At 41.4% G+C, this 14,791-nt stretch overlaps 1 pseudogene; it reads left to right on the forward strand.

The window, feature by feature from the left end:
- Nucleotides 1-7,744: 7,744 nt before the first annotated feature.
- On the forward strand, nucleotides 7,745-9,074 carry LOC147343483 (uncharacterized; annotated as a pseudogene).
- The last annotated feature ends 5,717 nt before the right edge of the window (nucleotides 9,075-14,791 follow it).

Raw genomic sequence — 14,791 nt, forward strand, 5'->3', positions numbered from 1 at the left:
CATTCTTCTTTCTCAAGATAGGTTTGGCTATTCGAGGTTTTTTGTATTTCCATACAAATTGTGAAATTATTTGTTCTAGCTCTGTGAAGAATACCGTTGGTAGCTTGATAGGGATTGCATTGAATCTATAAATTGCTTTGGGTAGTATACTCATTTTCACTATATTGATTCTTCCAATCCATGAACATTGTATATTTCTCCATCTATTAGTGTCCTCTTTGATTTCTTTCACCAGTGTTTTATAGTTTTCTATATATAGGTCTTTAGTTTCTTTAGGTAGATATAGTCCTGAGTATTTTATTCTTTCCATTGCAATGGTGAATGGAATTATTTCCTTAATTTCTCTTTCTGTTTTCTCATTATTAGTGTATAGGAATGCAAGGGATTTCTGTGTGTTGATTTTATATCCTGCAACTTTACTATATTCATTGATTAGTTCTAGTAATTTTCTGGTGGAGTCTTTAGGGTTTTCTAGGTAGAGGATCATGTTATCTGCAAACAGTGAGAGTTTTACTTCTTCTTTTCCAATTTGGATTCCTTTTATTTCTTTTTCTGCTCTGATTGCTGTGGCCAAAATTTCCAAAACTATGTTGAATAGTAATGGTGAAAGTGGGCACCCTTGTCTTGTTCCTGACTTTAGAGGAAATGCTTTCAATTTTTCACCACTGAGGATAATGTTTGCTGTGGGTTTGTCATATATAGTTTTATTATGTTGAGGTATGTTCCTTCTATTTCTGATTTCTGGAGAGTTTTTATCATAAATGGATGTTGAATTTCATCAAAGGCTTTCTCTGCATCTATTGAGATAATCATATGGTTTTTATTTTTCAATTTGTTAATTGATTGATTTGCGGATATTGAAGAATCCTTGCATCCCTGGGATAAAGCCCATTTGGTCATGGTGTATGATGTTTTTAATGTGTTGTTGGATTCTGATTGCTAAAATTTTGTTAAGGATTTTTGCATCTATGTTCATCAGTGATATTGGCCTGTAGTTTTCTTTTTTTGTGGCATCTTTGTCAGGTTTTGGTATTAGGGTGATGGTGGCCTCATAGAATGAGTTTGGAAGTTTACCTTCCTCTGCAATTTTCTGGAAGAGTTTGAGTAGGATAGGTGTTAGCTCTTCTCTAAATTTTTGGAAGAATTCAGCTGTGAAGCAATCTGGACCTGGGCTTTTGTTTCCTGGAAGATTTCTGATTACAGTTTCAATTTCTGTGCTTGTGATGCATCTGTTAAGATTTTCTACTTCTTCCTGGTCCAGCTTTGGAAAGTTGTACTTTTCTAAGAATTTGTCCATTTCTTCCACGTTGCCCATTGTATTGGCATATAATTGTTGATAGTAGTCTCTTATGATCCTTTGTATTTCTGTGTTGTCTGTTGTGATCTCTCCATTTCCATTTCTAATTTTATGGATTTGATTTTTCTCCCTTTGTTTCTTGATGAGTCTGGCTAATGGTTTGTCAATTTTATTTATCCTTTCAAAGAACCAGCTTTTGGCTTTGTTGGTTTTTGCTATGGTCTCTTTTGTTTCTTTTGCATTTATTTCTGCCCTAATTTTTAAGATTTCATTCCTTCTACTAACCCTGGGGTTCTTCATTTCTTCCTTTTCTAGTTGCTTTAGGTATAGAGTTAGGTTATTTATTTGACGTTTTTCTTGTTTCTTGAGGTATGCCTGTATTGCTATGAACTTTCCCCTTAGGACTGCTTTTACAGTGTCCCACAGGTTTTGGGTTGTTGTGTTTTCATTTTCATTCGTTTCTATGCAAATTTTGATTTCTTCTGTGATTTGTTGGTTATTCAGCAGCGTGTTGTTCAGCCTCCATATGTTGGAATTTTTAATAGTTTTTCTTCTGTAATTGAGATCTAATCTTACTGCATTGTGGTCAGAAAAGATGCTTGGAATGATTTCAATGTTTTTGATTTACCAAGGCTAGATTTATGGCCCAGGATGTGATCTATCCTGGAGAAGGTTCCATGTGTGCTTGAAAAATTGGTGAAATTCATTGTTTTGGGATGAAATGTCCTATAGATATCAATTAGGTCTAACTGGTCTATTGTATCATTTAAAGTTTGTGTTTCCTTGTTAATTTTCTGTTTAACTGATCTGTCCATTGGTGTGAGTGGGGTATTAAAGTCTCCCACTTTTATTGTGTTCTTGTTAATTTCTCCTTTCATACTTGTTAGCATTTGTCTTACATATTGCGGTGCTCCCGTGTTGGGTGCATATATATTTATAATTGTTATATCTTCTTCTTGGATTGAACCTTTGATCATTATGTAGTGACCGTCTTTGTCTCTTTTCACAGCCTTTGTTTTAAAGTCTATTTTATCTGATACGAGTATTGCTACTCCTGCTTTCTCTTGGTCCTTATTTGCATGGAAATTCTTTTTCCAGCCCTTCACTTTCAGTCTGTATGTGTCCCCTGTTTTGAGGTGGGTCTCTTGTAGACAGCATATGTAGGGGTCTTGTTTTTGTATCCATTCAGCCAGTCTTTGTCTTTTGGTTGGGGCATTCAACCCATTTACGTTTAAGATAATTGTTGGTAAGTATGATCCCATTGCCATTTACTTTATTGTTGATACACTGTTTTTGTGTTTCTGGTCTAGAGAATATCCTTTAGTGTTTGTTGGATAGCTGGTTTGGTGGTGCTGAATTCTCTCAGCTTTTGCTTGTCTGTAAAGCTTTTGATTTCTCCTTCATATTTGAATGAGATCCTTGCTGGGTACAATAATCTGGGCTGTAGGTTATTTTCTTTCATCACTTAAAGTATGTCTTGACATTCCCTCCTGGCTTGAAGAGTTTCTATGGAAAAATCAGCTGTTATCCTTATGGGAATTCCCTTGTGTGTTATTTGTTGTTTTTCCCTTGCTGCTTTTAATATTTGATCTTTGTGTTTGGTCTTTGTTAATTTGATTAATATGTGTCTTGGGGTGTTTCACTTTGGGTTTATCCTGTTTGGGACTCTCTGGGTTTCTCGGACTTGGGTCATTATTTCCTTCCCCATTTTAGGGAAGTTTTCAACTATTATCTCCTCAAGTATTTTCTCATGGTCTTTCTTTTTGTCTTCTTCTTCTGGGACCCCTATGATTCGAATGTTGTAGCATTTAATATTGTCCTGGAGGTCTCTGAGATTGTCCTCATTTCTTTTAATTTGTTTTTCTTTTATCCTCTCTGATTCATTTATTTCTACCATTCTATCTTCTAATTCACTAATCCTATCTTCTGCCTCTGTTATTCTACTATTTGTTGCCTCCAGAGTGTTTTTTTATCTCATTTATTGCATTATTCATTATATATTGACTCTTTTTTATTTCTTCTAGGTCCTTGTTAAACCTTTCTTGCATCTTCTCAATCCTTGTCTCCAGGCTATTTATCTGTGATTCCATTTTAATTTCAAGATTTTGGATCAATTTCACTATCATTATTCGGAATTCTTTATCAGGTAGATTCCCTATCTCTTTGGCTTTTGTTTGGTTTGGTGGGCATTTATCCTGTTCCTTTACCTGCTGGGTATTCCTCTGTCTCTTCATCTTGTTTAAATTGCTGAGTTTGGGGTGTCCTTTCTGTATTCTGGCAGTTTGTGGAATTCTCTTTATTGTGGAATTTCCTCACTGTGGGTGGGGTTGTACAGGTGGCTTGTCGAGGTTTCTTGGTTAGGGAAGCTTGTGTCGGTGTTCTGGTGGGTGGAGCTGGATTTCTTCTCTCTGGAGTGCAATGAAGTGTCCAGTCGTGAGTTATGAGATGTCTATGGTTTTGGGGTGACTTTGGGCAGCCTGTGTCTTGGAGCTCAGGGCTGTGTTCCTGTGTTGCTGGAGAATTTGCCTGGTATGTCTTGCCCTGGAACTTGTTGTCTCTTGTGTGGTGCTTGGTTTCAGTGTATGTATGGAGGCGTTTGATGAACTCCTGTCAATTAATGATCCCTGGAGTGAGGAGTTCCCTGGAGTCAGGGTTTGGACTTAAGCCTCCTGCTTCCAGTTATCGGTCTTATATTTACAGTAGTTTCAAAACTTCTCCTTCTATACAGCACCATTGATAAAACATCTACATTAAAGATGAAAAGTTTCTCCACCATGAGGGTCACCCAGAGAGGTTCACAGTGTTACATGGAGAAGAGGGAGGAGGGAGTTAGAGGTGACCCGAATGAGATGAGGTGGAATCAATAGAGGAGAGAGTGGGCTAGCCAGTAATCGCTTCCTTATGTGCACTCCACAACTGGACCACTCAGAGATGTTCATGGAGTTATACAGAGAAGAGAAGAAGGAGGAAGGAGACAGAGGTGGCCAGGAGGATAAAAGGGGGAAACGAAAAAGAGGGAGACAGATCCAGCCAGTAATCAGTTCCCTAAGTGTTCTCCACCGTCTGGAAAACACAGAAATTCACAGAGTTGGGTAGAGTAGAGAGAGGTTAGGGAGGAGACACAGGCAACCCGGTGGAGAAAAAGGAGAGTCCAAAGGGAGAGAGAGCAGTCAAGCCAGTAATCTCGCTCCCTAGTGAAAAATGGGTACTGAAGATTGGGTTCTTAAAGGTACAAAATTCGTAACAAATACATAAAAGCAAAAGTTAAAAATCTAGAGTAGAGTTTGGAATTTCAAAAATACAATGTTAAAGAAAAGAAGAAGGAAAAGAAAGAGAGAAAACAAACAAACAAAAAGTCACAAAAATTATAACGAAAATATAGGTACAAAATTGATAACAAATACCAAAAATCTAAAATTAAAAATCTAGAGTAGAGATTGGAATTTCAAAAATACAATGTTAAAGAAAAGAAGAAAATAAAAAAAAAGGTCACAAAAATTATAAAAAAAAAATATGAAGTTTGCTTTAAAAAATAGGGTCTTTTTTTTTTTGCAAAGTAATAGTAGGTTATAAAAGTGAAAATTAAAGGAATAATAGAGGACTTAAATTTTTTTTAATTAAAAAATAAAGAAAGAAAGAATGATCATAAAAATATAAAAATGTATCTAGGACTTCCTCTGGTTTTGTTGTGAGTATTGTGGGGTCAGTTCACTTTTGGCTAGTTCCTTGGTCCAACTTATATTTCTCAAGATCTATAGGCCCCTTCCTATGTAGTCGGTACTAACCACAGGTTTTAATCTATGGCCTGTAGCTTGCAAGGCGATTCCCTCTGTTATAGCTTCTTCTGTTTGCTGGTCTCTTTGGTGTCTGGTTTCCGCCCAGACACAAAGGGAACGGTGGTGGACACTTTTATTTTTTTTTAGGCTCACTTGTTCAGTCGAGCAGTGGGGAGGGAGGGACGCTGCAAACAAATAACACTGGCGTGTGCTCACAGTGCCTCAGCCACACTGGGTCTGCCCCCAGTCATGGCGCGTGTAGCCTCCCTGCCCACACTGCTCAGGCTCTAGGTTGTTCCCCCAGAACCATCCATGGCTGGCCCTGGGCTGCTTGCACCTCCCGGCTCCAAGCCGCTCAGGTTCAGGCACTTGGGTAGTCTTCAGAGGCGCAGACTCGGTTAGGCCTGCTTTTTGTGCCCTTCCCAGGTCCGAGCAGCTCAGGTGATGAGGTGTTTGGCGAGCACTATTGCTGCGACTTATCGCCTCCCCGCTGCTCGGTTATCTAGGTGTACAACCGGTGCACCTTCTCAGGCGGATGTTGACTGTCCAGACCCCCAAGAAGTTTTAGTTAGCAAAAAAGCCTGCTTACAGTTTTATAGATAATGTCTCTGTGGGGCTGCAATTGCCCCCTTCTGGCTCTGGCTGCCTGTCACCAGAGGGGGATGGTCTGCAGCCAGCTATCTCTGTTTAGTTCTTTGTTCCATGTGCGGGCCTGGCAGTGTCTTAGGTTAGGGCTGGCTTTTCACGTGGTAGATATCCCACAGTCTGGTTTGCTAGCCTAAATTATTTCGCTCAGATAGCACTCTGGGTATTCAGGCCAGATCCTTACTCTAAGCAATGCAGCCTGTGCCGCACCTCCCTGCCCAGCCCCCGCTTTCATATCTTTATTGGTACTTAGTCTCAACATTCAGAACAGGACTGGGGATTCAATGGACATTTTAATGCATAAATAAAAGGATCACATATTTAAAATAATAATTCTTCTGTTCGAATCACTCCATGAAGACTTACCACCGGAGTCCTGTATATGACATAATTTCGATTCTTCCTATAAGGTGAATCACTACTGGATCCTGTTTGACAGGAATATTCAGCCCACTGTAGAGTCTTTTGATCTTTCCCATTTGGAAAAGAATGAGGATTCTGTGGCCTCTCTCTGAACTGGTGCACGGGCATCAGCCTTAGACAGCCTCACTGTTTTTGCTGCTGCTCTGGGTTTCCTCCTGGTCTGCTGAAGGACCTTCACTGTTCTGTCCGGTGAAGATGTTACCTGCACTAACCTTCAATTATCTCTTTATTGTCTTCACTACCTTACCCATGACTTGAGCACAGCAAAGGGTAATTAGTCCACACTCAAAATCCACATTTGTTTTTTTTTTTTTTAATCAAACAGGATATCAAATTAGCAAATCAGATATGATTTCATAGCTGAAACAAGGAACAGAGCTGTGGACTGAAGGAGCAGGAGGTCTCCAAGGTCAGAGTCCAGGTGAGCGTCAGGGGCCTGGGCTTCAGGGCAAAACAGTTTCAGCTGGTGTGTTAAGTTCTTGGAGATACAAGATGAAAGTCTGATGAAGGCAGGGATATATTCCAAAGTGGAAGTGAGGACATTGGGGCATATTCCTCGTGTTGTCATCATTCTGGGCCCCTATCATCACAATTCATATTACTTCCTGCCATTTTCTCGTATTTAAGGAAGAGGTTTCTTATGGAGTTATTGCACTTAAATTTTCACATAGTGATTCTTGTCTTGAACCTTCCATTTCATGTTTTTTCCACCATTTTCTGACCCAATGTCACCTGCCCACATTACATTGTTATATTTTCATTCTGTTTTTATTTTCTAATAGACAATGATTTTTAAAATATTTCTTTCAAATACTACATTGAGTAATTCCTTGCTATATACAGTTTCTCCAACTGAGTGCCAATATTTGAAACATACTCAATGATCTTAGTGGTTGTCTACATTTTATTTCCCTAATGCCATTCTAAAATCTATATTTTTTCCATTCTTTAGGCAGTGAACGATCCCTTAAACAACAAGAAATTATATTCATGTGAAGTGTCTCCAGAAAGCACATATCCTCTACTATGTCAGTAGTAAGTTTCAGGGGTGGGAACCTCAGTCATCCAAATGAAAGACCCAGCAGTGTGATAAGTTGGTAATTGAGCACAGTTGCCTATGTGTAAGTTGAGATAAAGCTCTTTCAGAGCAAATTTTTGGATAGTCTGAAATTGGTTAACTGATTATGAGCTTAAAACTAATGTAAGGAAAAAAGTCAATAGCATGAACATTGTTCATCTCCTAGTCTTTAGAACACACTGAAGTTTTCAAAATTAATCTGATATCTGGGGTTTGGAAACTATAAAAGAGAATGTTTGTGCCTGAAGGGGAGTATCACAACATGATTGCAACTAACACGGGAGACATTTTACCAGGAGACTATTCCTGGTTGATGCTCTAGGGTGAACATGTAGAAGAACAAGTGTCTGCCTAGACATGGGCAAACCAGCAACAGCCTCATATCTCCTTTCCCAAAACAGGTTTCTCACCAGCAAGGGGATCCTGCTGCATGAACTAATTTGAGAGATGAATTAGCTTCTAGATCTTCACTTCAACATTCATCAATTCACTTAAGAAGGTAACATGTCAGCAAACAGTGTGGAAAATCATGTAGTCAAGGATCATTTCTTAATGCATAGGGTCCTATTCACACTAGAGGAAAATCATGTGAATGTCCTCTATGTAGAAAAGTCTTTAATAATTACTTTAACCTCAGATGACACAGGATGATTCACATGGGAGAGAAACCAAACAAATGCAGTCTCTGTGGAAACGGCTATTTTCTGAGAAACCACAACCGGGTCCACATTGGAGAGAAATGATTCGAAGGCCACTTGTGTGGGAAACTCTTCAAAGTTCCTACCTGAAACATGAGAAAACACACAGGAGAGAAGCCCTATAAATTTCACCTGTGTGAGAAAAATTTTCATCAAATCTCTTACCTTAGAAAACATGAGACAAACAATCCCAAAGAGAAGCACTATGAATGTTGTCAGTGTGGGAGTCTTTAGCCAAAGCTCTGGCCTTAGTCAGCACAAGAGAATCCATGCTGGAGAGAAACCTCACGTGTGTCTTGTGTGTGGCAAGGCCTTCAGTCAGTGTTCTGGATTGACTCTGCACAAAAGAACCCACACAGGAGAGAAACCCTATACATGTCAGGGGTGTGGGAGCACCTTCAGTCAATATGCAAACCTGAGAAGGCATGAGAGAACACACACGGGTGAACAACCCTATGAGTGTCAGCTCTGTGGGAAATGCTTTAGTCATGGCTCTTTCCTTAGAAAACATGAGGGAACCCAGCACCAGAGAGAAAACCAGGAAGGCTCTCAGTAGACTTTCTCACCTGAGGTGACATGCTGTTCCTTCCACATTCCACACATGAGGAATGTGGGAGGAACAGCAGCCATAGCATTAGCATTTAAACTCACCAAGTTCACACTCACTGAAGTAACTGTCTGTAATCAATATGGAGGCTCCTTCAGGCATCACACTCCCCGGTCCAGACACGAATCACCTGTGGACATGGATCCACATGTGCATTATCTCTGTGGCAAAGCCTTTAGTCGTTGGCCTGACCTCAGGTAACTTAGCAGCTGCTGCTGCTACTAAGTCTCTTCAGTTGTGTCTGACTCTGTGAGACCCCATGGACTGCAGCCTACCAGGCTCCTCCATCCATGGGATTTTCCAGGCAAGAGTACTGGAGTGGGGTGCCATTGCCTTCTCCAACTTAGCAGAACTCCCTATAAATACAATATGGGTGTTTTCAACATCAACTCCCAACTCTTAAAGACCCTAGAGGATGTGAGCAGAGGATAAGAATGCCTAGTTTTTCTTTCATAATTACTGTTCAACGTGAGCCAACTCCATGTGGAGAACCACTAGGACTTTGATAACTGTCAACAAACATTTGTCCAAGCCCCAGGCTTGATGTGCACAAGAAATTCCATGAAAAAAATAAGCACTAAAACAAGAACAAAGATGAAGACCTTTGAGAAATACTAAAATGTATTAAGCAGCACCAAAGCATACTTCTGAACAATTTATTCTAGAGAAATGATTCACAGAAGGTTCTAAGAAATTCTCTCTCCATAGAGCAACCCCTCTGGTCCACATGTACTCAGACTATACAACATACTGTCAGTGTCATGAAGGAAGGGAAGTTTTCGGTGATCACTTATTTCTCAGTCAGCACAAACTTATTGCACTGAGGATGCAGAAATCCTAAAATCACAGTGGAGTTACAGCTAGATTTCATATCAGAAAAAAAAAAAAATCCTGTGTAGGAGGTGTAGTGTTAGTCACTCAGTTGTGTCAGACTCTTTGTGACCCCACAGACTGTCGCCCACCAGGCTCCTCTGTCCAAGGAATTCTGCAGGCAAGAATAGTGGAGTGAGTTGCCATTCCCTTCTTCAGAGGATCTTCCTAACCCAGGGATCGAACCCAGGTCTCCTGCATTACAGGCAGGTTCTTTGTGTAGCAGGGCAAACCCCCGAAAAATCCTTTGTGCAAGCCCCTAAAAAATCCTGTAACATACAATCAGGTCTCCCTGGTGGCTCAGTGGTAAAAAAATCCACCTGCAATGCAGGAGACATGGGTTTGATCCCTGGGTCCAGGAGATCCCCTGGAAAAGGAAATGGCAACCCACTCCAGTATTCCTGCCTAGAGAACCCCATAGAAAAAAGAACCTGGGTGGGTACAGTCCATGGGGTTGCAGAATTAGTCACAATCTAGCAGTGGAACAACAACAACAGCAAACACGTGAGTAGATTGTGATTTGGGGAAAGACCTATTCATGAAAACGTGGCATGAAATGGAGAATGAAGAGACCTGGTGACGTGGATGTAAAATTCTGTAAGAAGTTAAAATTTGTGTGTACAATAATAGTTGTAAATATTTAAACAATCGTTTGTGGCCAAAGGAGCTCAGTATTGCTGTCTGGTTGCTTTGTCTGTGGGCATGCTGATCGCTTCAGTCATGTCCAGCTCTCTTTGATCCCATGGACCAGAGCCTGTCAGGCTCCTCTGTCCATAGGATTCTCTAGGCAAGAATACTGGAGTGGGTTCCCATGCCTTCCACCGGGGGATCTTCCCAACTCAGGGATCAAGTTCATGTCTGTTTATGTCTCCTAAACTGGCACGTGGGTTTTTATCAGTTGTGCCACCTGGGAAGTCTGGTTTCTTTGGTCCCCTGTAAACACAAGGATGCAGGTCTGCACTCTGAGAAAGTGGGCAGAGACTCAGCCCCATTCTCTGAGTCCCCCTTTCTCCACTGCTCTTCACACACATCTCAGCTCCACTCATTTCAACATCTCCCCACCCTATCTACCCCTTCAGGCCCTGGGGTGACACAGCTCTGATCTTCAGCTCCACTGGCAAGGTTTCCCAGAATGTCATGACCTGCTCAAGCAAGGACTTGGGAGGAGTCTCAGAGACATCTGGTCTTGTATTATTTGAGGACCTTCAACCTATGTCAGCAGATGGAAACCACCTGGGGCTCAAGAGACAGACATCTGATCTCTACCCTCCCGGACCTCAGAAATCTTTGTTATTTTGTCCCCAAATCTCTGAACTGAGCCAAGTGGATGAAGAGTTCCTTCCATGATTGTACTCTTTATCTTATTCAGCTGATTCCTGAATTATGCACACAGCAGTCTCAACAGAAACCCAGTCGTGTTACCCTCACATAAGCTCATGGGATAAATCTGCAAGAATATAAAATATCTAAAACTATCACCCATCGCACAAGCAGGTTTTTAAAAGAATTAGTGCAATGTCCTTTTCCAAAGAAAGAAATGAATGTCATCACAAAGCAAATCGCCCCTCTTGTCTGTAGGACTTGGAAAGTTATCTTCTGACACATATCCATCCTGAACCCATATCTCCTGGGAGAGTCTTCCCAGATATCCACTCGGAGGAGGTGTGTTCCTGCCAGAGCAGCACAATTCCCCAAGAAGGCCCAAGTCCATCACAGAAACACACACAAGGATGGTACTGATACCTCACTACTTTTCTTTTCTTTTTTTCTTAGTTATTTATTTAATTTTAGCTATGCTGGTATTTTTGCTATGAGGGCTTTTTCTCTAGTTGCAGTGAGCCAGGGCTACTCTCTGGTTGCACTGTGCAGGCTTCTCCTTGCAATCGCTTCTCTTGCTGCAGGGCACAGGCTCTATGGTGCGTGGACTCAGTAGTTGTATCTCCCGGGTGCTAGAATGCAGGCTCAATAGTGGCACATGGGCTTAGTTGCTCTGTAACATGTGTGATCTCCCCACACCAGGGATCGAACCCATGTCTCCTTCACTGGCAGGTGGAGTCCTGTCCTCTGAACTACCAGGGAGACTCCATCATTAGCTTTCAAAATCTCCACGAGGAATTCTGGGGACAGTCAGGTGGTAAAACTGAGCAAGGGTAAGGGGCAACCAATTGTCTTGCCTGTCTATTGTCATGCATTTCATTCCTTGGGTACAAATGGCTCAACAAGGTCGTGTGACCTTGGAGTAGCATGAAGGTCAGTTTGCAAAGACAACTTTCCCCATGGACACATCCTCGGCCTCCTGAGTAGCTTCATGTCATCCAGTGAAGTTTGTCCAGCACCCATTTTTCTGAGATTCTACTGAACAGATAGGAGGAGTGCACCTGGATTTCAGGTTGCTTTGAAATATATGTGGTGTTCAGCTACACCCCCAGAGAAATGGAACAGCAGTCAAAATATGTAGTGATGTGGGTGACAATGGGGTGAAGATTCTTTAATTTTTTTTTAATTTTAATTTTTCTGAGGTATTCTGTTATAATATTAGATGAGTTTTAGGTTTGCAACAATATATTTCAGCTCCTGCATACGGTGCACCTGCTCAGCACCAACACGTTATCTTCCCTCCTTTACTCTCCGTGACTGTGTTACCCTTGGGTCCTCCCACCTGCCAATTCCCCGCTGCATCCACTACTCAGTTCCGAGTATCTGGTATGTGTTCTTGTGTGATTTGTTTTGTTCCTTGATTTTTTTCACTTGTTTTCTTTCTGTTTCTTGGTTTCTTCCTGCTTCACACATGAGTAGAGTCAATAGGTGTTTCTCCTCTCTTAATCTGTTTTCAGACATGGAAGGAACAAAGCTAATATATGACTTGGATTGGCCAGGAAAATCTTAACAAGGTCACACGACCTGGGAGCAGTAACAAGTTAGCTAAGAAAGGGAAATTCCACCACGGACCCTCAGCCACCTCCAAGGCTGCATCTCCTCCAGTGCACAGAGTCCAGTGCTCACCATTCTGAGTATCTACTGACAGATGGGAAGTACCCAGCTGGATTTCAGGTTGTTTGTTTTTATTTGGTGTTCAGTTTATCCCCCAGAGAAACGAGACGTAAATAAAATATGTACACAGGTGGCTTTATGCACTGTGAAAGTCGTTCAGTCCTGCCTGACTCTTTGCGATCCCATGGACTATATAGTCCGTGGAATTCTCCAGGCAAGAATATTGGAGTGGGTAGCCTTTCTCTTCTCCAAGGAATCTTCCCAACCCAGGGATCGAACCCAGGTCTCCTGCATTGCAGGCAGATTCTTTACCCACTAAGTCACAAGGGATGCACTGAGGCATGGATAATGTCATTTTTAAGTACTTCTTTTCTAGGGTATCTTTGGGTTACAATAGTACATGTTTTATTTCTATAAAAATAGATTTCAACTCTGGCATGCTATAAAACTGACCAGCACCAAAAACTGGATTTTTCTTTTACCATCCTGTGGGCCTCTTTTACTGCCACCCTCTGACACCCGCTGCTCTGTTCTGTGAATTTGTGTTTATTCTTGTGTTGTTTGCTGTCTATTAATAATCTTTTGCACCAAATATGCGTGAATTTATAAGGTATATCTCTTTTCAGAAAATGTCTGCAAGGTGTTTTTAGATCAAAAGTGATACTTAACCTTGATTGGATTAATACAACCTCATCAAGGTCAAGTGATGTGGGAGCAGACTCAAAGGCAGCAGGAAAGGGAAAGGACCCCTCTGACCCTCCTTAGCCACCTTCAAATGTGCACAGAGTGTCCAGCACCAACATTCTGAGCATTTACTGACAGGTAAGAGGTATGCGGCTGGGATTTAGGCTGATTTAAATTTGGTGGTGTGTGTACATAGGAGAAATGGAACAGTAGACAAAAGAGGTACCCATGTGGTCTAGGCGATGGGGTATGGATACTTTAATGTTTACATTTCATGATTTTTGTAGGGTGATTTTCTTGAAGAGGTCTCTAGTCTCCCATTCGGTTGCTTTCCTCTCTTTCTTTGCATTGATCGCTGAGGAAGGCTTTCTTATCTCTCCTTGCTATTCTCTGGAACTCTGCATTCAGATGCTTATATCTTTCCTTTTCTCCTTTGCTTTTGGCTTCTCTTCTTTTCACAGCTATTTGTAAAGCCTCCTCTGACAGCCATTTTGCTTTCTTGCGTTTCTTTTCCATGTGGACGGTCTTGATCCCTGTCTCCTGTATAATGTCACGAACCTCCGTCCATAGTTCCTCAGGCACTCTGCCTATCAGATCTAGTCCCTGAAATCTATTTCTCCCTTCCACTGTATAACCATAAGGGATTTGATTGAGGTCATACCTGAATGGTCTAGAGGTTTCCCCCACTTTCTTCACTTTAAGTCTGAATTTGGCAATAAGGAGTTCATGATCTGAGCCACAGTCTGCTCCCAGTCTTGTTTTTGCTGACTGTAAAGAGTGTCTGCATTTTTGGCTGCAAAGAATAGAATCATTATGATTTCAGTGTTGACCATCTGGTGATGTCCATGTGTAGAGTCTTCTCTTGTGCTGTTGGAAGAGAGTGTTTGCTATGACCAGTGCGTTCTCTTGGCAAAACTCTATCAGCATTTGCCCTGCTTCATTCTGTACTCCAAGGCCAAATTTGCCTGTTACTCCAGGTGTTTCTTGACTTCCGACTTCTGCATTCCAGTCCCCTAATGAAAAGGACATGTTTTTTGGGTGTTGGTTCTAAAAGGTCTTGTAGTTCTTCATAGAACCATTCAACTTCAGCTTCCTCAGTGTTACTGGTTGGGGCATAGGCTTGGATTACCGTGATATTGAAAGGTTTGCCTTGGAAACAAATAGAGATCATTCTGTGATTTTTGAGACTGCATCCAAGTACTGCATTTTAGACTCTTTGGTTGACCATGATGGCTACTCCATTTCTTCTAAGGGATTCCTGCCCACAGGAGTAGATACAATGGTCATTTGAATTAAATTCACCCATTCCAGTCCATTTTAGTTCACTGATTTCTAGAATGTTGACGTTCATTCCTGCCATCTTCTTTTTGACCACTTCCAATTTGCCTTGATTCATGGACCTGACGTTCCAGGTTCCTATGCAATATTGCTCTTTACAGCATCGGACCTTGCTTCTATCACCAGTCACATCCATAACTGGGTATTAATTTGCTTTGGCTCCATCCTTTCATTCTTTCTGGAGTTATTTCTCCATGGATCTCCAGTAGCATATTGGGCACCTACCAGCCTGGGGAGTTCCCCTTTCAGTGTCCTATCATTTTGCCTTTTGTACTGTTCACTGGGTTCTCAAGGCAAGAATACTGAAGTGGTTTGCCATTCCCTTCTCCAGTGGACCACATTCTGTCAGAGCTCTCTACCATGACCCTCCGGTCTTGGGTGGCC

The sequence above is a fragment of the Bos grunniens genome, chromosome 27 (assembly GCF_055505025.1).
Source record: "Bos grunniens cultivar Pamir isolate PY7600 chromosome 27, Bosgru_T2T1.0, whole genome shotgun sequence".
In the NCBI taxonomy this organism is placed as follows: Eukaryota; Metazoa; Chordata; class Mammalia; order Artiodactyla; family Bovidae; genus Bos; species Bos grunniens.